Here is a 24807-nt window from a genome sequence, read left to right as displayed (position 1 = left end):
TATTGAGCCTAACCCTAATCCTAACCCTTTGATGCGGGTAATATATCTATCATTAACCCCTTCCTATTCCACCTTCCATTTCCACTGTAAGGTTTCTGGTGTTACTGAGGGAGGGTACTGCTTGCGGGGGGAACCAAGTTATTTCTTTACCATCCAGTCATTAGGTGTGGGAGGGCTAAGGAGACAATTGTGGAGGGTGAGGGTGTGTTGGGGAGTACTGCTGACTGCCCCAGAGAGAGGGAGGAAGACCAGAGTACCGGACCAGGTTTGTAAATCCTGGGCCTCATACACTCCCACTGCCAGCCTCCAGTTGACGCTCCGGATCCCAAAGACGGAGGTGCCGCTGGCCAGAGTGCTACTGTGTCTCGCTACCTAGTGACCGTGCACCACAGTTCCCACGAAGCAGGGATAATCCACCCTGCTACACTATGTAAACTCCGCGAGCAACGCATCCAATAAATGCGTCTTTAACATGCTTTATATCCTCGCCATTACTATATGCCTGTCGCGGTTAAAACCTTTTAAACTAACGTTAGCGTTAAGCTAGCTAACAACGCTTCCGGTCCTCTTTCACTCATCTCGTAAGCTACGTCATCCCCCGCTAAGAGTCACGGGAGATGTAGTAAATACAACAGTCCTTCCATAATTCCATGAATTATGACAGTAGCCACTACAGTAACATCATTAAGTCTGCTATAAGCTATTATCCCTCTCATGTGTGTGTCTTTATGCAGATCTTTATGCAGTTTTAAAGCACCTTGGCTTTGTTCTGAAATGCACTTTGTTGTAGTTATCCTACAGAGAAAATAAAATGCACTTGACTTTAGAGCCCAAATATAGAAAAACATTAGCAATTTTTTTGACCTTACATATGTTGTTGTAGGATGCATAAATTAAAGGGTTTTCAAAAAATTTACATTTTCGTAAGTTTTTAGGGAAATGTTGTACCATGGCAACATTGGTCCTATCTGACAGCAGAATTTCTGTATTTGTCCTCACATTGTCTGAACAAATATACAGAACAACTAAAGGTTATTTTGCAGGGTTGTCATATATACATATATATATCATATATTTTTATGAATAGACATTTATAAAAAAAAATATATATAATTATAATAATAAAATTAAAACAGGATAAGATTGTATTTACAAAACAGAATTGTGTCTTAGCCATGTTCTAGCCTACTAGCCTCATTCTTTTTATTCTTGGTCTTTTCATTTCCAAAAACGTCTTGTCCTCAAAAAAGAAAAGTAATAATAATTTAAAAAAAAACAGAATAAGATTGTATTTACAGAGCAGAATTTCGTCTTACTCTGTGTTCAACCATGTTCTAGCCTACTAGCCTCATTCTTTTTATTGTTGTTCTGTTCATTTTCAATGATAGTGTGAGGGTTCGCCTGTCCCTGGGGCGTGTATCACTTCCGCAACGGATTTGATTTCCGGGGTTGGCCTGATTGGCCGCGACGGCACGTGACAAGCCGCGGCACTCCCCGGCGGCAGCCGCAGCGGCAAGCGCGCTGCTGCCGCTGGAGTTCACTTCGCCTTTCACATCGCTGCTTGCTGTTTAATAATATTGTCGCGTTGGCGAAAGCAGGATGAGAGAGCGTAGATTTCAGTGTGTATCATTTAATCATTTAACATTTGAAAGGCATACATTGTTGTCATACAGAAGTACAGAATACTTTTATCCAAAATGCTTCTTACTGTTAGAGACTGTGCTAGACAAGATGAGGTACAATTTACAGTAAGGTGTACACGCTGCAGTGCAAATGCTTCTTACTGTTGCGCTCCAGAGACTGTTACTGTACCATACAATATACAATATACTATGCAATGTACTAATATACAATACGCTATCAGTAACAGTCTCTGGAGCGCAACAGTAAGAAGCATTTGCACTGCAACGCGTACACCTTACTGTAAATTGTACCTCATCCCATTTCTGCTTTGCACTATAGCGTATTGTATATATAGCGTACATTGCATAGTATATTGTATGTAAAGGCCATATGAGTGTTTTGTTTATTAATATTATTATTATTGTGCTTAGGATAGTGTCTTATTTATATTTGAACACTAGAGGGCTCTCCGCCTCCATTATAGCCACTCTTCTATAAATAGCCTAGCTAATCAATGGAATCGTGTGCACCTGCCGAGGATTTACTCTCAAACCTGCTTTCACTGTTGGAACTGCTTATCTGTAACAAACAATTGACAACTGTTCTGTTCAACATCATCATACATCTTTCCTTTGGACAATAAAACCCTGCAAACTACATCGGCTGCAACTTGGACATTCAACTCATTCAACATCCACAACTTTGATTGCTGAGTATAGGAAATATCTAAGTGGGTGCATCGTGACGCTTGTCGATTCATTGGGGAGCAACAAGCGGCCACTACAAAGTTTGAGAATTCCCTCATGAAACATGAAAAAAAAGGATGTGAGTAAAAAGTATAGGACAACTTTCCTCACGAATGGAAGAGAGGTAAGAAGATTGGAAACTTTATTACCTGAAATTGAAATGGATAGTAGCGTGAAGAGCTGTAAACGCCTTCCGTGAAGATAGAAATGTTTGGACGCTATGCTGTAATTGCAAATGGAAAAGTGAGTCGGGACATTGTCACATTGTTGCGGTTCCGTGCGAACGCCAGAGGAGGATCCTTACGTCAGACTAATTAATTGTGATATTGTGGATTATGGAACGGACTGGAAGCCGTATTAAATGTAATGGATTGGATGCCGTATTACGTTGAACCATCGCAATTAATGCCGTCTGGACGTATGGAAATGAAATTGTTCGCTTGGACATCCCTGATGTGTGGCAATAAAATTCCCTGTTCCATATAGCCCTACATCAGTGAAAATTGGAAGTTTCTTTTCATTGTAGTATATTACGTTACTGCATAATTTACTAAGCAGAAAGAAAAGGAAACTCACTTTTGAAGGCTCTGACGCCACACACCAAGTGAATGCAACGTTCAAACTACAATAAGGATAAATAAAAAATAAAAAGGATAAATAACATGTCTGAAGCCAAGATGAGGCCAAACAGTCATGGAGGTAGTAAAATAGCCTCTATGATTAGAAAGGTTGAAGCTGAAAAGGCAAGCTTAATGGAACGCCTTGCCAATTTAAAGAAAAGGCAAGAGCTTGAGAAACAACAAAGCGATTTGGAATATGAGACTGCCCTTGCCAATTTAAAGAAAAAACAAGAGCTTGAGAAACAAATGTATTTGAAATATGAAACATTGGAAAACAGACAAGCCAAGCAAGCAGCCAAACCGGCCAATGAATATCGCAACAATGGTGCTGATGTTTTTACTAATCACTGTGTTGATTTCAGCTCCAAGGAGTGCAAGCACAAGATACGTAAACTCCCCCTAGAACTTCACAAGCCGTGGTCGGAGTCCAGAGGAAAGGACGGTGATCAAGAGGAGGGCAGTGAGGAAGAGGACGACGATTCGATTCCCTTTCATGTTCCCTCCAGGGAATGGTTGATGGATCATGGCCTGATTGAGGAGGAAGAAGAGGACGACAAAGCGAGCGCGCCTCATGTTCCCTCCAAGGAGTGGACGGTGGAGGGTGACCTGCTGAGTCCTACCCAGAGACTTCCTCCGAATGAACCAGACGATGATGATGATGAAGAAGAGGACGACAAAGCGAGCGCGCCTCATGTTCCCTCCAAGGAGTGGACGGTGGAGGGCGACCTGCTGAGTCCTACCCAGAGACTTCCTCCGAATGAACCAGACGATGATGATGGGGACGATGAGGAGGAGGACAAGGACGGCGTCGATGGTGAAGAAGAGGACGACAAAGCGATCGCACCTCATGTCCCCTCCAGGGAGTGGATGGTGGAGGGTCACCTGCTGGAGCCTTCCCAGAGGGTTCCTCAGAATGAACCAGATGACAATGGTGATGTGGGTGGTGAGGAAGAAGACGGCGTCGATGATGACGTCGATGATGAGGAAGAAGAGGACGACAAAGCGGGCGCGCCTCACGTTCCCTCCAAGGAGTGGATTGTTCCTCAGACAGTTCCTCAGAACGTCGATGACGATGATGGTGGTGAGGAGGACGGCGTCGATGACGTCGATGATGATGATGGTGGTGAGGAGGAGGACGGCGTCGATGGCGTCGATGATGAAGAAGAGGGCGACGTCGATGATGAAGAAGAGGACGACAATTTGATCGCATTTTACGTCCCCTCCATTCTGACTGTGCCTCAAGAGGACATCGAAGATGATGAGGAGGAGGAGGAGGACGTTGATGAAGATGGGAATGACGATGACTATTCAATCCCACTTTATGTTCCCTCCAGGGTGTGGGTTGAAGGCGACCTGCTGAGTCCTACCCAGAGACTTCCTCAGAACGAACCAGACGATGATGATGATGGGGACGGTGAGGAGGACAACGTTGATGAAGAGGAGGACGCCGATCACGAAGGCAGAGAGGAAGAAGCAGTGACAGAGGAAATCGCTGTGTCAGACGCTGAGAGGGAGAGGTACAGTGTGGCAGCTGTGGGGGAGAGTGCTGCAGAGGAAATGCAGGAAGAACCTGAAACAGCACCAGCAAACCCAACCATTGACTCTGCTACATGCGCACCTGATGAAGACGAGGATGAGGAGGATGATGAGAGAGAGGAATCAGATGACTCCACAGATGATGAACGTACTGGGAAACCAGATGATGTATGCGGCTGCAGCTCCTCAGAGAGTGAGGCAGAGGAGGAGGAAGATGCACACAGCAGGGCCACTACTGAACCTCCAGTGTTTAAAACGAGAGCTCTCAGAAGCAGGACAGCAGCAGTCGCAGCCAGTCCAGGAGGGCTGACCGGGCGGCACCGTCCTGAGGAGGAGAGGGACGGCAGCATGGAGGTGCATCTCCTGAGACGTGGCTCTGCTCTGCAAGGACCTGCTGAGGACGGGAGTGTTGGAGGAGATGACGAGCCGGTGGAGGAGCAACTGCCTGAAGAAGCTTGTCAAGTGAGGCCCATGGAAGCCCATGGTGTTACCGGGGCCGGTGGTGACCGAACACTTTTGAATGTGCCAGTTTCCAAGAGGAGAAACTACAAAAGACGACGGCGTAAGGAAACCTGGGAAAGAATGGCTGAGACTTCCCGACCGACTTACCGCCGACAGCCATCCTGATTACCCCGATGGAGAGCCACAACCAGTAGACATTGGCCTATCAGAGCTATATGGCTCTGTTGTTTAAAAAAAGAGGCATTATTTCTTTGGCTCAAATATATCTTGTATATTTATATTTTAGAACAGTACCCATAATAATGGAACCAGTTGTTGGACCAAAGTCTGACCAACAGCCTAGTGCTTGAAGTACTTTGAATATTATGGAAATACCTTGACTGTTACTTGACTCGCTAACTAATTTGTTCTTCCCATGCACAGGGACAACAAGCGAAAACCAGGACCCAGTCAAGCTTATTTGTGTTTGGAATTATGATTTGAAATTGATTATGTCGGTAGCTTCTCCGATATATATATATATATATATTTTGTAACTGTTTAGTTTAAAGCACAATTAGGCGCCGGTATATAGAACAATGGCCAGCTATAATGAACACTCACCTGACCATGTTATTTGTTTTATAATTGTGTAGACACAATTAGGGGCCGGTGTAAAGGCCATATGAGTGTTTTGTTTATTAATATTATTATTATTGTGCTTAGGATAGTGTCTTATTTATATTTGAACACTAGAGGGCTCTCCGCCTCCATTATAGCCACTCTTCTATAAATAGCCTAGCTAATCAATGGAATCGTGTGCACCTGCCGAGGATTTACTCTCAAACCTGCTTTCACTGTTGGAACTGCTTATCTGTAACAAACAATTGACAACTGTTCTGTTCAACATCATCATACATCTTTCCTTTGGACAATAAAACCCTGCAAACTACATCGGCTGCAACTTGGACATTCAACTCATTCAACATCCACAACTTTGATTGCTGAGTATAGGAAATATCTAAGTGGGTGCATCGTGACGCTTGTCGATTCATTGGGGAGCAACAAGCGGCCACTACATTGTATATTGTATGGTACAGTAACAGTCTCTGGAGCGCAACAGTAAGAAGCATTTGCACTGCAGCGTGTACACCTTACTGTAAATTGTACCTCATCTTGTCTAGCACAGTCTCTAACAGTAAGAAGCATTTTGGATAAAAGTATTCTGTACTTCTGTATGACAACAATGTATGCCTTTCAAATGTTAAATGATAAATGATTAAATGATACACACTGAAATCTACTCTCTCTCATCCTGCTTTCGCCAACGCGACAATATTATTAAACAGCAAGCAGCGATGTGAAAGGCGAAGTGAACTCCAGCAGCAGCAGTGCGCTTGCTGCTGCGGCTGCCGCGGGGGGCGTGCCACGGCGTGTCACGTGCCGTCGCGGCCAATCAGGCCAACCCCGGAAATCAAATCCGTTGCGGAAGTGATACACGCGTCCCTGGGACCTTCTCCTCTCCTCAACAGCCCCCACCCTTGCACAGACTTTCCTCTCCTCCTCACCAGCCCCCACCTTTGGACAGACTTTTACTCTTGGCCTTTTTGTTGTCTCCCATGTGTTTTAACCTTGTGTTATCTTTAGTCTTGTTCCCTTGTTAATTGTTTTATTAGTTCCTTGTATAGTGTTTTTTTGGTGAAGTGTTTGTTTGGTGAAGTGTTTGGAAGTGTTTGTTTGGTGAAGTGTTTGGTCTTGTGTTCTCTCCCCATGTGTGCCTCATTGGTAATTAGCCCTCCTGTGTCCCATGTCTTGATTAGCCTGTCTATATATGCTGTGTGTTCCCTACCCTCCAGTGTCGGTTCATTATTGGAGTTCATTGTTTTGAGATCCCTGTCTTGATGTTTCCTGAGTATCCTGTCCTTGCTGTTACCCTCGTCTTTGCGCTGTCATTCGTTCCTTGTCTCCCTATTTCAGTAAGTCTAGTTTTTCAGTTTGTATTATCATCTTTGTTTTCGTTTTTACAGTCTCGTTTTATTAGTGTTTATTTTGTAGATTAGTTGTGCCTTCCCCTACCAGCTCTGCTGTGGTTCCTCTGTTGTTTTTGTACCTGCTCTCGTTTATGAGATTCTTTGTTTTGGTTGCTACCAGGCCACGTGAGCGGATCGGCGTGGCCGAGAAATCCGCTCTTCGCTCTTTAAAGCTTGGTCCGCTTCGCTAATCGCTCATGTTGACCCCGCCCCCAAGTCGCTCTCCGCTCCCTCACCGCTCACCTTGAATCTAGCGCTCCCCGCTCCCCGCGCCAGATCGCTCTGCTTTTTTTTTTTTGGAGCATGGTGTAAATGAGCTCAAACTACAACAGTCTACACCCCCTGGGCCCCTTAACAATTGTTTGTATTGAGCAGCATTGTAATTGTACCCATTCTGCAATGTTAAATAACGTTGTTTATCCATTCACTAGCTCTATTAAGCGATGATAGTTAGCCGAGCCACAATGCTATGGTCGCTGCCATTAACGTTAGCATGTAAGCTAACGACAACAACAATGGCGTCGATACTTTTCTAACAGGAGTGAGTGAAGGAGGAGGAGTGAAGCCTGAACAGGATATCACAGGTTCACCCTTCTCAATTCTCATTGGTTGAAAATGGCCTTCATGTTTGTACATCGCCATCTGTTGCTTTGGCATTGTACTACATGTATATTATTACATCAGTGTTAAACCACTGTGTGAGCGTCCCGGAGTGGATTGGAGCGGAGGAGAACTCTCGCTCCGGACGTCGCGCCGACCCATTTTAAAACCCACTCCTCGCTCACGTCAAATACGCCCGCTCCGCTCCCCGCGCCGCTCACGCTCCGATCCGCTCACATGGCCTGGTTGCTACTAGGGATGTCCCGATCCGATCACGTGAGCGGGATCGGGGCCGATCACGTGATTTTCCGAAGTTCGGGATCGGCAAAAAAATAAATAAAAATCAGCAATTTTTCTTTTTTTTTTTTTTTTTTTTTTTTTTACAATCATGACCATGTTCACGTCTTAAACTCATACTGAGGCCTTAGTTTTGGTTTTAAATGGCATATCATCATTCATTTATTTATTGTCACACAGAGCAAAATAATTTTGCCAAAACAAACCAATAGTATCCAGCTGCAGAACGGCAGACCAGCCACGATCTCAGACCCAAATACATTTTTTTTTTTTATACATTTTCTTTTTAATCCCAATTTCTCACATTACATTCACCCTGAATGTTGACATTATCCAGGTGAAAAGTTAACTTCATAAATCATTTGATGTATAATTAAATCAAAGTTTGGGTCTGAGAGTGTGGCTAGTCTGCAGTTCTGCAGCTGGATACTATTGGTTTGTTTTGGCAAAATTCTTCTGCTCTGTGTGACAATAAATAAATGAATGATGATATGCAATTTAAAACCAAAACTAAGGCCTCAGTATGAGTTTAAGACGTGAACATGGTCATGTTTGTTGAATAAAAAAAAAAGTAAAAAAAAAGAAAAGAAAAAATTAATTATTATTTTTTTGATCGGATCGGGAAATATCGGTATCGGTAGATAATCAAAATCACATGATCAGGATCGGATCGGGAGCAAAAAAACATGATCGGGACATCCCTAGTTGCTACCCTTTTTTAAGTAAAGACCATTTTTACACTTCACCCCTGGCTCCACGTCTCGTTCTACTCGTCTGCCTGTTCTCTCCTCGTTCTGTTCCGCAATTGGGTCCTCAGACAACACAATCCTTAACAGAATGAACCGACCATGTTTGGACCCAGCGAACAGAACAAGGGAGGCTTTGAGCGCCTTGGAGGCGTTCAGACTGGGGGATTTACCTTCCTCCTCCTTGGAGGAGAGGAAGGAGGTTTTACATCTGCTCTACTCTCTCAGGGAGTGGCACCCTGAGCTGGCCCCACAGCTGGAGGAGTATGGCAGACACTGGATCAAGTGTCTATTCCCAGTTACAGTCTCCAGCCAAGCCTCTACTGCTGGTAAGGTTTCCACCACCAGCATGGCCTCTACTGCTAGCGTAGCTCAGGCAGCTAGCACTAGCCCGATAGCTAACCCTGCCCCTGTGGTTAGCCTAGCCCTTGTAGCTTCGACAGCTACCCCGTTAGCCCCTACTGCTACCAAGTCATGGAGAGCTAGAAGGTCTAGGAAAGCTAGCACTAGCCCGATAGCTAGCCCTGCCCCTGTGGTTAGCCTAGCCCTTGTAGCTTCGACAGCTACCCCGTTAGCTCCTACTGCCAGCATGGCCCCAGTCGTTAGCATAGCTACTGCTAGCACCTCAGCCCTGTCTGATAGCTTAGCCTCTGCAGCTAACCAGGCCTCAACAGCTAGTACAGCCCCGTCTGATAGCTTAGCCTCTGCAGCTAACCAGGCCTCAACAGCTAGTACAGCCCCGTCTGATAGCTTAGCCCCTGCTGCTAACCAGGCCTCAACAGCTAGTACAGCCCCGTCTGATAGCTTAGTCTCTGCAGCAAACCAGGCCTCAACAGCTAGGACTGCCCCGTCAGCTCGCTTGTTCCCTATGGCCCCAGTTTCTCTGGTCTCGGTTCCTTGGTCTGGCCCTCCAGCCAGCGTTAACTATCCTGCTAGAACTGCTCCTTCAGTTATCAGGATGGGTTATTTCCGTGTTACTCCGACTAACACCTCAGTCTCGTCTGCTAGAGCCCCTGCTGCTAGCACCTCAGTCTTGTCTGCTAGAGCCCCTGCTGCTAGCACCTCAGTCTCGTCTGCTAGAGCCCCTGCTGCTAGCACCTCAGTCTCGTCCGCTAGAGCCCCTGCTGCTAGCCTCTTAGTCCTGTCCGCTAGAGCCCTTGCTAATAGCGTTTCAGTCTCGTCTGCTAGAGCCCCTGCTGCTAGCACTAGCCAGGTAGCTAACCCGGTCTCTACTGCCAGTTTAGCCCCTGCTAGAGCGGCTCTTGCTGCCCCTGTTCCTCCTCCAGCTCCCGGGGAGGTCCTGACGTCTGGTCCCGGCTCCTCATCTGGTCCCGGCTCCTCATCTGGTCCCGGCTCCTCGTCTGGTCCCGGCTCCTCATCTGGTCCCGGCTCCTCGTCTGGTCCCGGCTCGTCATCTGGTCCCGGCTCGTCATCTGGTCCCGCCTCGTCATCTGGTCCCGGCTCGTCATCTGGTCCCGCCTCGTCGTCTGGTCTTGGCTCCTCATCTGGTCTCGGCTCCTCGTCTGGTCCCAGCTCCTCGACTGGTCTCGGCTCTTCGTCTGGTCCCGACTCCTCTTCTGGTCCAGTCCGATGCCGTGGTCTACGCCGTGTTCTACGCCGTGGTCTTCGGTTGCAGGGAACCCCGTCCGGGGTTCTGCGTCCGGCTCCATGTCTGGCGCCTGGTGGGTCCCCCGTCCGGGGTCCTGCTCCGGGCCTGTGACCCTCGCCCCTTTGCCCTCGACCCCCTCATCGGCCCTCTGTCCCTGCTTCCAGTTCCCCTCGACCTCCTCATCGGCCCTCTGTCCCTGCTTCCAGCTCCCCTCGTCCCCCTCATCGGCTCTCTGTCCCCATTTCGAGCCCCCCTCACCGTGTCCCTGTTCCCCTCTCCAGCCCCCTCTCCAGCCCCGTTCCTCTGCCCCGTTTCTCCTGTGCCCCTCCTGGGTTTCTGTTGCCGCACCCCTGCCCCAGTGTCGCTCGTCCCGGCCTTGTCCGTCCTGACTTTTTCCCCCGGACTCTCCCTGTGTTCCCCTTCCCTGGCTCCCGGCCCCCTGTCCTGCCCGTTCCCAGACGGTCCCTTTTGACGTCTGGGAGCCGTCCCTGGAGGTGGGGGGTACTGTGAGGGTTCGCCTGTCCCTGGGACCTTCTCCTCTCCTCAACAGCCCCCACCCTTGCACAGACTTTCCTCTCCTCCTCACCAGCCCCCATCTTTGGACAGACTTTTACTCTTGGCTTTTTTGTTGTCTCCCATGTGTTTTAACCTTGTGTTATCTTTAGTCTTGTTCCCTTGTTAATTGTTTTATTAGTTCCTTGTATAGTGTTTGTTTGGTGAAGTGTTTGGAAGTGTTTGTTTGGTGAAGTGTTTGTTTGGTGAAGTGTTTGGTCTTGTGTTCTCTCCCCATGTGTGCCTCGTTGGTAATTAGCCCTCCTGTGTCCCATGTCTTGATTAGCCTGTCTATATATGCTGTGTGTTCACTACCCTCCAGTGTCGGTTCATTATTGGAGTTCATTGTTTTTGAGATCCCTGTCTTGATGTTTCCTGAGTATCCTGTCCTTGCTGTTACCCTCGTCCTTGCGCTGTCATTCGTTCCTTGTCTCCCTATTTCAGTAAGTCTAGTTTTTCAGTTTGTATTATCATCTTTGTTTTCGTTTTTTTACAGTCTCGTTTTATTCGAGATTATATTGTAGATTAGTTGTGCCTTCCCCTACCAGCTCTGCTGTGGTTCCTCTGTTGTTTTTGTACCTGCTCTCGTTTATGAGATTCTTTGTTTTGGTTGCTACCCTTTTTGAAGTAAAGACAATTTTTACACTTCACCCCTGGCTCCACGTCTCGTTCCACTCGTCTGCCTGTTCTCTCCTCGTTCTGTTCCGCAATTGGGTCCTCAGACAACACTATCCATAACAGACTACTAGCCTCATTCTTTTTATTGTTGTTCTGTTCATTTTCAATGATAGTCCAAAAAACAGTTCTTGTCCTCTGAAAAGCAAATACAGACATCACATTTTCTTTGTCCACTTTTCCACAGGCATCTTCATCCGCTTCTTCATCACTTGTGTCTGATTCCATCTCAAAATCACTCTCTCCATTTTGGATGGCAGCAATCACATCCTGCACACTGTATTGAGGCCCTCTCTGTGGCGTTCTGAAATGGAAAAAGTAGAAATAAATTGATAGATAGATAGATAGATAGATAGATAGATAGATAGATAGAAATAATACACATGCTTATTATATTGCAGTAGAAATAACTAGTAGTTGGAACCAGATGTATATTCCAGCGACACAATGTCTGGCTTTGCATCAAATTCAATTTACACATTCCACATTCACACCTATTTACACCACAAAAGAATGCATGCCCCATTCACCCAGACCCAAGGTGCCCCAATCCAAACATTCTCTTTACACAAATTATCATACTAAAAGGATACATGCACCAACATACCTGAACATTCAAAAAATGACCAGAGCAAATTAAACAAGTTAAAGTTATTTATTTTTAAACTCATAAGATATAGATACAGTTTGCTATAGATAGAGTTTCAAATAATTCTACCAGAAATAATGTATTAATTTATTAAATGCTGGCCTTAACTCAAAATATTAACAGAGAAAACACATTTAGAACTTGGCTATAGTGAATTATCAAAAACATTCTATTTCTATTAGTATTTTCTTTGTATGCAATGTCCCCATGCAATGTGTAAGGTGCATGCTAATTTTACTACCCCTTTCGATCAAGGTTGTGTAATTGTAACAGAGACAAAACAAGCTCAAAATCAAATGTGATGAATGTATTCCACAATAACTAAATATATATAAAAAAAAATTTATTGATCTTTTCCCCCCTCCTTTTTCCTCCGATTTTCTCCCATCCCAATGTTAGTCGTTATGCCAATTCCCAATCCCCTTCCTGGTCGCTGCGCACTTACCCCCCACAGTCGGTCTGGGAGAGTGGAGGCTATCACATGCTTCCTTCGACACACGTCTAGCCAATCAACCGCTTCTTTTCACCTGGCAGCGCGGACTCTCACTGAGAGGGCGTAGCGTGTGAAAGGATCACACTATCCCACTTAGATCCTATCCGCGCTTAGCAGGCGCCCCGACCGAACTGTAGGAGTCGCTGTTTACAACGACCCGGACCCACCCCGCCAGCTTCTCCCACCCTCTAATACTGCCAATTGTATTAGTGTGAACGGCCAGCCAAGCTGGTGACAACCCCGGAGCTGTGAGCATTCGAACAGGCGAATCCAGCGTCTCCGGGGTTGGTGACGAACGCAATCTCCGTTACGCCACCTGACCATGTTCTAGACATTGTAATAATCACCAAAAAAAATATTTAAGGCATTTTACTTACTTGATTCTGACAGATCCAGTCCAATGAAACAGAGAGGTGTTGCTTGCATGGAGATTTGGCGGTTGTGTGACTTTGGAGGCCAGAGGGTGGGACCTATAAACAGATTTACTATCCAATAGCATTGTGAGGCTGAACAACAGGACCCATTGACTATGTAAATGTGTTAAAAAAATTAAAATAAATGTACAGACTTTTTTTTAACTAGCTAAAGGTGATGTTGTCACATTGCAACTGAGGCCGTTACAGGGTTAATGCACATTCAATCTTATGGTGAAAGGCAACCATCTTATGGCATTGAACTGACCACCGGTCACAAGCCCCACTTCTCTTTAGGCCACCGTTGCCCCTTTACATTATATTATTGCAACACCACAAAGTCAGCATCTGGGTAAAAGATGTCACTAAACCTTTTGGGGCTTGTCTGGTAGAGTGACAGCACAGAACCTTCTCCTCCTCAGTGTCGGTTGGTTTAACCCTGCATAATGGTGTTGGGTTAGTTTTAATCAGCATGGATCTACTTGACATACTCTTATAGTGATGTGCAGAGAGAAAGACACACTATTGCACACTACTCTGCCAATGCACCCTTTTCCACCCAATTTACTGGAGATAATTAATTATGGGGGAAATCGGAAGATATTGTATAGAAATTAAGTGAAAATGAGGATGAGCGCCGCCCCCCCCCCCCCCCCCCCCCCCAAGGCAATGCTTGGATCACCGCACACAAAGGCAGGAAGAAAGAAAGTGGAGCTTCCACCTCATTTAATGATTGGTGTAATTACAAAAGGTGACTTCTGACCCTTCTTTATTCAAAGTGGATGTGAGAAGCGACGGCGGCACACATCTTTTTGTTGATGTATTACCTTGAATCACAATGGCTAATAAAAGCCATGCATCTTCATTCTTCTGAGGCTGCTTTTTCATGTCGACAGCAGAATAGACAGAAAAGCTTACTGGAAGAATGAACTAATTTGCTTGGCTGGCTGAGTGAGCCTTAAAGCCAAAAAACACCTTGGAGCCCAAAGCAGAAAGGATGTGTATTGATTAATTGTTGCTGATTAATTATAGCCGGCCTCGTAACTAATTATTAGGGAAGTTTTAATTACAAGTACACTCGTTCAATAAACAATCACGTCTCCCTGCTAGAATTTACTTTGATATGAATGCAGCCCCTGAAGAATGGCCCCGGTTCCTTGGCTTATCTATTCTATTGATGAAGTCTTCCGCATTGAAGCATCGTCACCATCCTTTCCACAAGGGACATTTTCAGCCGAATTCACTTCAGGCAAACTACCTCCATCCCCTATCCCTATTGTTCCCTGGCCCAGTACCTCTCGGCAGAGCCGCATGGCTTCTACCGTACCGTCCTTGCATTGTTCTCAGAGGTGGATATCGGTGAGGAAGGCTGGGTGCATTCTAACTAATGGGTTGTGACCTACGGCGTGGCAGTGATGAATGGTGTTGTTGGCGCCCGCTGTGGTTTTAGGAGCGAAGTGGAGAGTGGAGGGCTGTGCTGAGCAGAGCTTCACAGAGCTGAGCTCTACTCAAAACATGTACTCAGACAGCGTGTCCTGTGAACCCCTTATGGGTGCTTCAAGGCCCCTCTGCCCTCTGTTAGACTAACACAATATGTGGCAACAGACCCGGGTTCTCTTAACATGAGTCACTGTGATATTGAGGCTGTGTGTCTGAGTCCATTTGTGGCTGTGGTAACCTTGACTGGATTTCATAACTAATATGTGTGAATAATTAGAGAATCATAATGTAAAAGCCAGGCTCAGCCAAAGGTAATTGTATTGGCGTTACAAGAGACAGCCATTCTCAACCCCCACACGTGACTGAGTACTGTATGTAAATATGGTGATAGCCCCCACTGGGTGCAGAGGGCAGACCAGCCCAGCCCAGACTTGTGAAGGGTAGAATGTATTCACAGGATGATTAGTCATGGAAACTAATTCTCAAACAAGTTATCTATTAATCAACTGTTTAGTATCAAAATGTAAGCCAAGAGGGAAACTCTGATAATACTGGAAGAAGTGTAATTCATAATCCACTAGAGATATTTGAGTAAAATGTTTAACTAGGAGATGTCTCTGTGGAAGAAAGCCACAGACCCCCTGGACTGAGAAAACACCTGAGCAGCAAAGGAGGGGGGGTCAAAAGCAGATCCCTCTGTTTACTGAAGGCCGACACCCACACAGGAGATCGATTGGGGACAGCCCCCACAGAAGACCAACCGGATTGGACCAAACGTATTAGTAATGTGCTAGGATTGGGGGGAAATGATAGTATTTAAGATCGAACACAGTGGTAATTCAGGGAGCCCAGACACCCCAGAGTTCTGCGGCTCCCGCCCCCACCAGAGAATGCTGTCTGCTGATTTTTCATGTATGTAAGCTGGATGGAGTAGTCACTGTTTGTGATATATAGATTTAGATGCTTATCTTAAAAACCAGGCTTACTCATGAGAAAAGTGCTTACAGTAGATTCTCTATTTTCATTGATGTTAACAATGACTGTTGTATGTACATGTTGGGGTTTGAGAATGCAAACCTTGTTGATCCTTTGTACAAGACAAACATGTTAATGTACTCCGATAATCCTTGTATGTGAAAAGCAACTTTCTAATTCACTCTGAGCCGCCGAGGCAAATAAATGGGTTTGAACTATAGTTCTTCTTTTGCCTGGCCTAAACAGTTATTTTCTCTATCAGTAGAGAAAGACCATTTGAATCATTGAGAACCTTCTTTCCTCCTTCCAGATAGCAATCTCATTGTACTGTAAAATAACCTTAGATATTCATTAAGAATATACCACAGAAATGGTGCCGTTTTAAGACCCGTTCTGATTTGTTCACATATGAGCAAGCAGTGAAAAAGGGCCGGGGGTGGGGTTTTACAGTGAACTGTAAGAAAAAAATCGGTAAAAAAACGGTAAAAGTCTGGCAGCTTGGCAACAGAGATTTACTGTAGAATTTACATTGAAATACCCTAATTAAAATAAAGTGGAAAAGCAATACATTTACAGATAATTCTGTTTATTATTTGAGAACCAGAGAACAGAGAACCACTGTTAATTGACAGGTTAGGTTCAGCAGTGAAACACTGTTATTTTACAGGTTTTTTCCTACATTATTATGATCAAACACCTTCAATAAAGTGACAGAACTTAAAGTTCAGCAGTGAAACACTGTTATTTCACAGGTCTTTCCTAAATTATTATGATCAAACTCCTTCAATAAAGTGACAGAACTTAAAGTTAAGCTGTGAACTGATCTCAGGTAAGGAATCTATTTGACCAGTCTTAGGATAATCAGACCTGTTTTCACGGAGATATAAGCTTTTCCCCTATGTGTGTGTGTGGCTGTGTGAGCGATCAGGAAATAAGAGAATCGATTTTTCAGATCGCCTATATGTGACGTGCTCTCACAGAATCAGTCGGATGTCGCAATTGCTAATTTACATAGAATACACCTTTTTCTGTCAAACCGCGGATTTTTTTCATTTTTTTTTTTTTTTTTTTAACATTATTCTAATAAAACAACACATTGGCTTTCATAATATGTATATATTATTTCTCATTTCGACTGGGAAATATGATTTTGAAGCGTAGCAATGAGAGATGGGGGGAATAATAATAATCAGGTCGCAGTTTACTCAAGCGTCTCCTCCCGTCTCCTCCCAACTCGTCAATCGCCCTGCCAATCTTCTCTGACACATGACACTGTTGACACAGCATGGCAACAAGAATAACTATGAATGATAGGCTTGTTTGTTTGTTTGTGTGTCTCTTGATTGTCCAATCAATGAGTGTTGCTATACAAGTCGCGCGAAGTCGATGCTGGCCCAGCCAACACGTTAACGCTGGTATCGATCGGTCTACACTCTACATCTGTATCATCTGTTTTCTTTTTAGATTTGTATTCTATTTTAGTTCATAATGGCATCCCGCGATCCGGACCGGGGTGAAGAAGATGTAATCGCTCGGCTGTTAAACAGCAATGCGGTGCTGTCTGCAGAGTCTAGTGATAGATGGCGCCAGCTTATTAGTGATTACTTTTTTGCACCGGGACCTGATGAAACTATTAATAAATCAGACTCGGACTCGGACTCATCCAGTGACACTGAGACAACCTCAGATTCAGACTCTGTGGGACCGCTGCAGCTCTCGGTCTCGGATAGTGATGAAGAAGAGACGAGCGAGATGGAGCGAGATGGAGAACCTCTTTTTTTAATAGACCCGACAGCTGGAGTGCTTCAAAGACTACAGGGCGAATACGCAAGTGTTGAGGTTGGATGCGATCTCGAAAAGGCTCGTTTATTTGCTTGTACCTGCAAGCTTAACAAAGGGCAAGCCTGCTGTACGCGGTTTACTCCTGAAGATATGGTGAAAATGCGCGACCAGATTCAAGAGCTGACTGCTGGTAAGAACTTATCCACTTCGCTAGAGAGAGAGAGAGAGAGAGAGAGAGAGAGAGAGAGAGAGAGAGAGAGAGAGAGAGAGAGAGAGAGAGAGAGAGAGAGTGTGTCTATCTCTCTTTCTCTCTCTCTGTATCTGTGTGTGTCTCTCTCTCTATCTATCTATCTCTCTCTCTGGTGTATAACAGCTTGTTGCTGCAGGGTTTGAATAGTTACTAGGTGAAAGAAATAACATGTAAAGATGTCAAATTATTCTATTTGCTCCGTGTGTGTGTGTGTGTGTGTGTGTGTGTGTGTGTGTGTGTGTGTGTGTGTGTGTGTGTGTGTGTGTGTGTGTGTGTGTGTGTGTGTGTGTGTGTGTGTGTGTGTGTGTGTGTGTGTGTGTGTGTGTGTGTGTGTGTGTGTGTGTGTGTGTGTGTGTGCAAGAAACAGAGCGAGTGAGTGAGAGAACTTGATCAACTTCAGAACTGTAGACTGTGATAATGCTGCACATAAATTGTGTGTGTGATGTACATGTATGTTTTTAACTGATGGCAGTGAATAACGGTAATTTTGGTGTAATGTCCCAGGTGAAAAACACATGTTCCTGTTAGGAAAAATTAGCAGCACCATGAACCTCTCCAAAGACACTGCATGTTCCAAAAGGAAAGATCAGAAAGAGAGGAAGCATCAGAGGACGTCTTATTTCATAGATGGCCAACAAATATGCAGAGAAACATTCAAGTTTCTTCATGTGTAAGTATTATTTTGTATTAAAGACATTGGAACAAATCAATGCCCGGTACTGGGTCCACAACTTTAAAAGCATGCTGTAACATTGCCCAACAATACATTTTCTGAAAGCTACAAGTGTTTTGTTTTAGAATATAATCACCAATGATTACTTACTCTTGTGACAATGATAAATAAATGCATTATATTCTATTTACAAAAGTTAAAAACTAGTCCAATGTCATTCATAGATTTCCTTAACGATCATAACAAACTCCCCTCTGCATCCTATACAGTTCATTGCTTTGTGTTTGCACAATAAATAGATTGTTATTTCTCACATTCTTATTTGGCTTAATGTCCATGTTTATGTGTTTCAGAATTTCACAAGACAAGCTCACGGCAACCATCAAATTCTACAAGGAGTATGGTGTGGCTCCCAGGATAAAGAGGGGTGGGGGTCGCTTGGCCAACAAGAAGGTGCTTCTATATGAAGACATCAGAAGGATCGTGAGATTCATCAGCAACTTTGCAGATGACTGTGCCATGTCACTCCCAGGACGCATTCCCGGCTTCAAGAGGGCAGACATCCGTGTGCTTCCAACAACGGAGCGGAAGTACAAGGCGTCAATGCATGAAACTGGTGTGTATGTCTTAATATTTTCTTTGTCTTAAGATACTTGTTATTATGACTGCAGACATACAAACAGGTGACACATTTTTTTTTCATTATTAAAGGAAACACCAGAAATGTTACATTTAACACACACATAAATTATACATACTCATCTATCAATATTTTATGAATGTATATTTTTTGTGTTGATAAAAATGATTCAAAATGAAAATAAATGCTTTCATTGCATTTGATTGATTAATTAGTGTTATTTGACAATAATAATGATTAATGGCTCATTATAAATTAGGCCCTTGATTTGCTTAAGTGGACTACTGCTACTACGAACCTGTCTTATTTTATCACTGTGTGTTCACTGTTCAGGTTATCGTGCTGCTGGCAACAGCACTTTCCGGAAGATGTGGTGCCAACTTCTGCCATACATTGTAATTGGCAAACCAATGACGGACCTCTGCTGGCAGTGTCAAAAACATAACGTGGCCATATATCGGAGCTCCAACCTGCCCGAATGTGTGAAGTCTGCCAAACTTCAGAAGCAGGAGGAACACCTACGCCTGGTGGGAAAGGAGCGGGGCATCTTACGGGGGATGACCGACAGATGCAAGGTGGTGGTAGAGGATCTCTCTGCTAAGCTTGGCCCTAACCCACCATGCAGTAGAGATGTAACTGTACATTACAGTTTTGACTTTGCACAGCAGGTTAGTTTAATTACTGTAATTGAATTATCACCCATTTGTAATTTACAATATTCTTTCATTCAGCTGATACATTTCTTCATTTAATGTTGCAGGTCCACTACCCCAGTGACCCTCTTCAGCCTGGCCCAGTATATTTTCTTGTGCCAAGAAAGTGTGGAGTATTTGGTGTTTGTTGCGAGGGAGTACCCCAGCAGGTAAACTACCTGATCGACGAGGCCCACTGCAGCAGCAAAGGGTCTAATGCAGTGATCAGCTACCTCCACCATTTTTTTGCACACTATGGCCTTGGGGAGAGGCATCTGCAGCTGCACTGCGACAATTGTTCCGGGCAGAACAAGAACAGATACCTGCTCTGGTACTGTGCTTGGCGCTGCATGGTGGGCCTGCATGACACCATCTCACTGAACTTCCTCTTGGTGGGTCACACCAAGTTTGCCCCTGACTGGTGCTTTGGGCTTTTCAAGCAGAAGTTCCGCCGCACACCTGTCTCCTGCCTTGAAGACATCTGCTGGGCAGTGAGACAAAGCACAGTCAGCGGTGTGAACATCCCGCAGCTGGTTGGGTTGGAGTCTGGGGAGGGTTTGGTGCCATCGTATGACTGGCAAACCTTCCTATCCCCCAGTTACCGCCCACTACCCGGAATCAAGCGGTTTCACCACCTCCGCTTCACACACCAAAAGCCTGGGGTCGTCCTGGCCAAGGAGTTCCAACACTCACCAGAGCAAGAGTTTGAGCTACTGCGCCCTGATGCAATGGTGAGGCAGGAAGATCCATGTCAGCAGGAGAGGCCAGGACTGGATGCCAAAAGGCAATGGTACCTCTTCGACAAGATAAGAGACTATTGCACTGAGGAGACCAAGGACATTACATGTCCCCGACCTTCTGTCCCTCGGTCAGGTGTGTGTGAGTGAGTGAGTGTAGTGTATGCACTTGTAATGGTGTGAAGAATGATGTTCAGCTACAGAATGTTAGTAATACCATTTTAGTATTGTTAAATTGTGAATAATTTGGGTCAAGCAGCCATTGTAAATAAAAGTCCTTTTATTTAATGTACAAGTGCACCACCTACAGGTATGAAAAAGTCAAGGCTTTTGTGGTGCGATTCATAATACCGGTGCATTATGGTTAACCTACAGCAGAAAGATGTCTTCAGCTGTGAGTAAGATGCTCTGCTCCTCGCTCCGTATAGAAAAACTGTTAATACTATAATTTAAGTGATCACATGGAAAAGTCATCGGTATAATTTTATGACTCACTGTAACTTATGTAGACCACAATTAGTTCGCTGATAATTTGTGTAAATACCTTTATTACTGACTGAGAGGTGACGGAAGTGCACGCTGCTTTTATGCACATGTTGCTAGTTGCTAATGTGCATTTTTCTGTTCTGTAGCTTGATGCAAGCTGGAGCGAGCGACCGACTGTATTGTTTGACCTGCTGGTTGTGTGTGTCCCATTCACAGGTACAGTTATGTGAAATGTTTAGGTTAGTTTAGCTTATAGTTTTGTTAACGTGACTGCTGTTACTTTTTGTAAACTGAGGGTGGCAGCATAACGTCATTGATATCCTTGATGCCATGTTGAAAAATAGCATGGTGTTTGTTGTCTCGGGCCAAGGCGTTGAAAATTACTTGTATGATCTAACGTTAAGTGTGTGTTCTCAGATTTCATCCTATGTACGTGTTTTCCCCATTGAGGGTCCCTGCAGGATATTACTTTGAGATCTACTTACATGTCCCAGACATTCTGTCCCTCGGGCCAGGTGTGTGAGTAAAAAAAAAAAAAAAAATGTATTAAATAAATTTATTCTAATTAATTAACTGAAAACTTTGAAGGCTTTTTTCTCCACAATAAGGTTTTGCTAACATCCGATATGTAGTAACTAACTATTGTAATAACTTGCTTTATATTTGGAGTAGAAAGGTGATATTGGTATCATTGGAAAGCTAACATTCTCCTCTTTCCATTGGTGTATACATCTCAAAATGTGTTTTCGGGTCAATGTGACTGATTTTGTAAGAGCAAGTCACATATAGCGTGCATACGTACACATATACTATCGATAATCTAGCGTTTATTTGAAAACGATTCATAAATAGGCCGAAAAATTACAACGTTTTTGTGTATTCTAGAATATTCCAGTAAAGGGCGATTATCATGGAATATTTATATTTTCCTTGAAAACAAGGGCTTTTCAAAATGCTATAAAATGAAAATGAACCGATAAAAAAACAATCCGCTTCGACAATGTTGACTGGAAAACGAGTCATTGATAAGCGACGGGCAGATTAGACACATAGCCATAATTTAAAACAGATTAGGCGTTATTAACGCTAACATTGAAGTGGATGGTGGGCATTCAAGCACTAAATCGTGCGCCCCCTGCTGGCACTGAAAGTGTTAATAGCATGTATTTGGCATTCCTTTTGGTATTCCCATGTCTGACTGTAAACTGTCACAGCTGGCCGACTGTTAATTTAGAATCGAATACATGCTAGATATGTTACAGAAGCTTTTGGAGTAGATACTATATAGGTACTCAAAAAACTATATAGGTACTCATAGGTACTCAAAAAACTGAGCGCCCTCCAACCTAACAAGGTCACTGGCCATGACAACATCCCCTCCAAATTCCTCAGAGACTCAGCAGCCGCCATCACCCCAGTCATCACACACATAATAAACCTCTCCATAAAACAGGGACACGTCCCCAAGGACTTCAAAATTGCGAGAGTGACCCCTCTGCACAAAAAAGGCAGTAAATTAGACCCAGGCAACTACCGCCCTGTTTCTATCCTTACCTCCATCTCGAAAGTCATGGAAAAAATTGTATACGAACAGGTCGAAAAATACCTTGCGGCAAAAAATCGAATCTACGAATTGCAATCTGGCTTCAGAACATCCCACTCCACTGACACATGCCTTCTCTATTTAAACGACCACATCAAACAAGAGGTGGACGCGGGCAAATACTGCGGCATGGTCATGCTGGACCTACAAAAGGCCTTCGACACTGTCAATCACACCATTCTGATTGACAAGCTAAAAGCAATTGGTTTTGATAGTCTATCAGTGAGCTGGATGCAATCCTACCTGGAGGGGAGAGAGCAGATGGTAGAGGTAAACGGTACCCTATCCCCCCCCCTCACAGTAAGCTGTGGTGTTCCACAAGGAAGCATACTAGGTCCGCTACTGTTCCTAATTTATGCAAATGACATGTCGTCAGCTTGTGACTGCAACTTGTTCCTGTTTGCGGAGGACTCAGCCCTGCTGGTCTCTGACAAGAACAAGTTACAGGTTGAAAAAACCCTCAGCTCAGAACTAGGCAAAATCTGCATATGGCTCGCTGATAACAAACTATCATTACACATGGGCAAAACAGAGTCCATTCTCTTCGGTTCAAATAACAAACTCAGCAAGACCGACGGCTTCTCAGTTACAGTGGGTGACAATATTGTCACAAGGAAAGAAGATATTACCTACCTGGGTTCCATCCTAGAGGCAAATCTTTCCTGTGACAAAATGGCATCCAATGTAATAAAAAAAGTCAAACAAAGAACTCGATTCTTGTACCGGATCTCCTCACTGGTAAACAAGAATACCCTGAAGACTCTGACAGGAGCACTCATTCAAGGGTACTACGACTATGCTTGCACCTCATGGTACCAAAGCACCTCAAAGGCACTAAAAACAAAATTACAAACATCTCAAAACAAACTGGTCAGACTACTGCTTGACCTTACTCCTAGAACCCACCTCACCCCTGCCCACTTTGACAACCTAGGATGGCTTAGAGTAGACGACAGAGTACAGCAACTTGCAATGGGCCTGGTCTACAAGATACACTACACGACCAAGGTACCCATGTACATGTCAAAATACTTCCCAAAGGTCAGTGAATACCACAATCACAACACCAGAGGGAGCTCCACAAATCATGTTAAACCCAGATTCGGCTCAAACAAGGGACTAAACACGTTTCGCAATTATGCCACATCAATGTGGAACGCCCTACCCAAAGCTGTAAAGGAATGTGAATCACTACCCACTTTCAAAACCACTCTCAAAAAACACCTAAGGGAGACTGCAACTCGAAACTGGCCCCTGTACATGTCCGAACACAACCCCCTCCAATGTACAGTAAATTACCAAGTATGGTCTTGTCAATATTCCAATGTACAGTTTTGTTTGTACAGTTGTACAGTGTCCCCCACCCACCCCTCCTGCCCAACCCCCCCCCCCACTCCTACCCAACCCCCCCCCCCCCCCCACCCCCCCCCCACCCACCTCCAATGTACAGTCCCCCACCCCCCCACCTACCCAATCCAATGTACAGTTTCTACGTCAAATGTATATACTCTTTTTTCTGGACTCTTTTTGTATCACAAACAGTACTGTATTTGCAAATCTGGTATGTCATAAATGTATAGATGTAGCAGTACTGTCTATCTGTATGTCATGTATGTCATATATGTTACGATGAATTGAAAATGGGGGACCCTGATGTAAACAAGACGAAAGTCTTTCTATGGTCTGCATCCCCTTAACAATTGTATGTATTGAGCTGTACTGTACTGTACCCATTCTGCAATCTGTTAATAAAGTTTTCAATCAATTCAATCAATCAGAGGGGTAGTCTCATGTTGAAGTGTGCGGAGCTCAGCAGTAAACAACATCTCAGTAAGCCAGTTACCATATCATAAGAGATCAGTATATCTGGGATTAGGAGGGGGGTTACGACGCGGGTATTCCCCAAGTCCCTAGCAATAGGGCCCCTGGGAGTCCTGCTAGGATATGCAAGAGAGATGGAGCCTCAGCATTTGAGCCATACCTGCCCAGACAGCAAAGGCTGGCCCCATGGCAAGGATAGATCACTCCCCCCAGTGGGTACTGAACCCCCAAATCGGCCATTAAATGAACATTTTACACTCGCCGAAGGTGTGTTAGTGTGTCTGAGAGAGAGTAGTCAAGGCTCTCTTTGCCTGATAGAGGAGAGAGCAGTGGGGAGGCTGGCACAAAGGAGGACATAGGGATAAATCATGCAACAGGGTCACGCCAACAGAGCGTGTTTTTAATTCAGCTGTCAAGAGCCGAGGCGAGGCCTGGTGCCTAGGCCCCCTTTTCCCATTTTAGCTACCACCAGACAGACTCCTGAGACCTGATACGAAGATTAAGATTGAGATTAAGTTGTGGACAAGGCTTCATTCAAGCATTTATCAGGGCTGCGGCTTAATGGTAACAGGGAGGACGAAACTGTATAAACATGTTCTTATCTATGATATAAAAAAAAAGAACAGCAAGAAATTACATGACTCATGTGCTTGTGTGCACACTGAACAGAGCATTAGT

This window comes from Notolepis coatsorum (genome assembly GCF_963971535.1).
Source record: "Notolepis coatsorum genome assembly, chromosome: 13".
Lineage (NCBI taxonomy): Eukaryota > Metazoa > Chordata > Actinopteri > Aulopiformes > Paralepididae > Notolepis > Notolepis coatsorum.
Note: the sequence above shows the minus strand (reverse complement) of the source record.